The sequence below is a fragment of the Oncorhynchus kisutch genome, unplaced genomic scaffold (genome assembly GCF_002021735.2).
Source record: "Oncorhynchus kisutch isolate 150728-3 unplaced genomic scaffold, Okis_V2 Okis05a-Okis16b_hom, whole genome shotgun sequence".
Taxonomy (NCBI): Eukaryota; Metazoa; Chordata; class Actinopteri; order Salmoniformes; family Salmonidae; genus Oncorhynchus; species Oncorhynchus kisutch.
Window position 1 is genome coordinate 3,759,986 of NW_022261982.1, and position 3,782 is coordinate 3,763,767.

The window sequence follows — 3,782 nt, forward strand, 5'->3', positions numbered from 1 at the left end:
CTCCTTCCCCCTTCCTCCTTTCCTCACTCCCTCTCTCCTCCCTCTCTCTCTTTCCTCCCTCCTCCTCTCTTCCTTCCCCCTCTCCTCCCTCCTCCTCTCTTCCTTCCTCATTTTCTCCCTCCTCCTCTCTTCCTTCCTCATTTTCTCCCTCCTCCTCTCTTCCTTCCCCCTCTCCCCCCCCCCCTCTCTTCCTTCCCCCTTTCCTCCCTCCTCCTCCCGTCTCTCCTCCCTCCCTCTCTCCTCCCTCTCTCTCAACCTTCCCCCTTTCCTCCCTCGTCCTCTCTTCCTTCCCCCTCTCCTCCCTCCTCCTCTCTTCCTTCCCCCTTTTCTCCCTCCTCCTCTCTTCCTTCCCCCTTTCCTCCTTCCGCCTTTCCTCCTTCCCCCTCTCCTCCCTTCCTCTCTCTCTTCCTTCCCCCTCTCCTCCCTCCTCCTTCCTTCCCCCTTTCCTCCCTCCTCCTCTCGTCTCTCCTCCCTACTCCTCTCCTCCTTCCCCCTTTCCTTCCCCCTCTCCTCCCTTCCTCCTTCTCTTCCTTCCCCCTTTCCTCCCTCATCCTCTCTTCCTTCCCCCTTTCCTCCCTCCTCTCTCTCTTCCTTCCCCCTCTCCTCCCTCCCTCTCTTGCTTCCCCCTCTCCTCCCTCCTCTCTATCTTCCTTCCCCCTCTCCTCCCTCTCGCTCTTCTTTCCCCCTCTCCTCCCTCCTCCTCTTTTCCTTCCCCCTCTCCTCCCTCCCTCTCTTCATTCCCCCTTTCCTCCCTCCTCTCTCTCTTCCTTCCCCCTCTCCTCCCTCTCTTCCTTCCCCCTCTCTCTCTTCCTTCCCCCTCTCCTCCCTCCCTCTCTCCTCCCTCCCTCTCCTCCCTTCCCCCCTTCCTTCCCTCTCTAATCCCTCCTCCTCTCCTCCCTCCCTCCCTCTCCTCCCTCCCTTCCCTCCTCCTCTCCTCCTTCCCTCTCTCTTCCTTCCCTCTTTCCTCCCTCCTCTCTCTCTTCCTTCCCCCTCTCCTCCCTCTCTTCCTTCCCCCTCTCTCTCTTCCTTCCCCCTCTCCTCCCTCCCTCTCTCCTCCCTCCCTCTCCTCCCTTCCCCCCTTCCTTCCCTCTCTAATCCCTCCTCCTCTCCTCCCTCCCTCCCTCCCTCCCTCTCCTCCCTCCCTCCCTCTCCTCCCTCCCTCCCTCTTCCCTCCTCCTCTCCTCCTTCCCTCTCTCTTCCTTCCCTCTCTCCTCCCTCCCTCTCTCCTCCCTCCCTCTCGCCTCCCTCCCTCTCGCCTCCCTCCCTCTCGCCTCCCTCCCTCTCCAAGTAGGTTTACCTACTTGATGCTTAGTTTAAGGGGGTCAGTTTAATTACGGATGAAATTTGTTTGTGGGGCCGTTAGCATCTCCCCAAGTCAATCCACATGATAGAATAATTATCTTATCTGTCACTTATACCAAGTGAGCATGTTAATTAAAATGTAATTTAAACACTGTCAGGATATGACACAGATTACAGACCAGACCATACTTCTATTGTTAATCTGATATACTGTCATAACTAGGGTCAGATAAACAATGTGACAGGATATTGTTAATCTGATATACTGTCATAACTAGGGTCAGATTAACACAACAGGACAGGATATTGTTAATCTGATATACTGTCATAACTAGGGTCAGATTAACACAATGTGACAGGATATTGTTAATCTGATATACTGTCATAACTAGGGTCAGATTAACACAATGTGACAGGATATTGTTAATCTGATATACTGTCATAACTAGGGTCAGATTAACACAATGTGACAGGATATTGTTAATCTGATATACTGTCATAACTAGGGTCAGATTAACACAGTGTGACAGGATATTGTTAATCTGATATACTGTCATAACTAGGGTCAGATTAACACAATGTGACAGGATATTGTTAATCTGATATACTGTCATAACTAGGGTCAGATTAACACAATGTGACAGGATATTGTTAATCTGATATACTGTCATAACTAGGGTCAGATTAACACAATGTGACAGGATATTGTTAATCTGATATACTGTCATAACTAGGGTCAGATTAACACAATGTGACAGGATATTGTTAATCTGATATACTGTCATAACTAGGGTCAGATTAACACAATGTGACAGGATATTGTCAATCTGATATGCTGTCATAACTAGGGTCAGATAAACACAATGTGACAGGATATTGTTAATCTGATATACTGTCATAACTAGGGTCAGATTAACACAATGTGACAGGATATTGTTAATCTGATATACTGTCATAACTAGGGTCAGATTAACACAACAGGACAGGATATTGTTAATCTGATATTCTGTCATAACTAGGATCAGATTAACACAATGTGTCAGGATATTGTTAATCTGATATACTGTCATAACTAGGGTCAGATAAACACAATGTGACAGGATGTTGTTAATCTGATATACTGTCATAACTAGGGTCAGATAAACACAATGTGACAGGATATTGTTAATCTGATATACTGTCATAACTAGGGTCAGATTAACACAATGTGACAGGATATTGTTAATCTGATATACTGTCATAACTAGGGTCAGATTAACACAATGTGACAGCATACTGTTAATCTGATATACTGTCATAACTAGGGTCAGATTAACACAATGTGACAGGATATTGTTAATCTGATATACTGTCATAACTAGGGTCAGATTAACACAATGTGACAGCATACTGTTAATCTGATATACTGTCATAACTAGGGTCAGATTAACACAATGTGACAGGATATTGTTAATCTGATATACTGTCATAACTAGGGTCAGATTAACACAATGTGACAGGATATTGTTAATCTGATATACTGTCATAACTAGGGTCAGATTAACACAATGTGACAGGATATTGTTAATCTGATATACTGTCATAACTAGGGTCAGATTAACACAATGTGACAGGATATTGTTAATCTGATATACTGTCATAACTAGGGTCAGATTAACACAATGTGACAGGATATTGTTAATCTGATATACTGTCATAACTAGGGTCAGATTAACACAATGTGACAGGATATTGTTAATCTGATATACTGTCATAACTAGGGTCAGATTAACACAATGTGACAGGATATTGTTAATCTGATATACTGTCATAACTAGGGTCAGATTAACACAATGTGACAGGATATTGTTAATCTGATATACTGTCATAACTAGGGTCAGATTAACACAATGTGACAGGATATTGTTAATCTGATATACTGTCATAACTGGGGTCAGATTAACACAATGTGACAGCATACTGTTAATCTGATATACTGTCATAACTAGGGTCAGATTAACACAATGTGACAGGATATTGTTAATCTGATATACTGTCATAACTAGGGTCAGATTAACACAATGTGACAGGATATTGTTAATCTGATATACTGTCATAACTAGGGTCAGATTAACACAATGTGACAGGATATTGTTAATCTGATATACTGTCATAACTAGGGTCAGATTAACACAATGTGACAGGATATTGTTAATCTGATATACTGTCATAACTAGGGTCAGATTAACACAATGTGACAGCATACTGTTAATCTGATATACTGTCATAACTAGGGTCAGATTAACACAATGTGACAGGATATTGTTAATCTGATATACTGTCATAACAAGGGTCAGATTAACACAATGTGACAGCATACTGTTAATCTGATATACTGTCATAACTAGGGTCAGATTAACACAATGTGACAGGATACTGTTAATCTGATATACTGTCATAACTAGGGTCAGATTAACACAATGTGACAGGATATTGTTAAT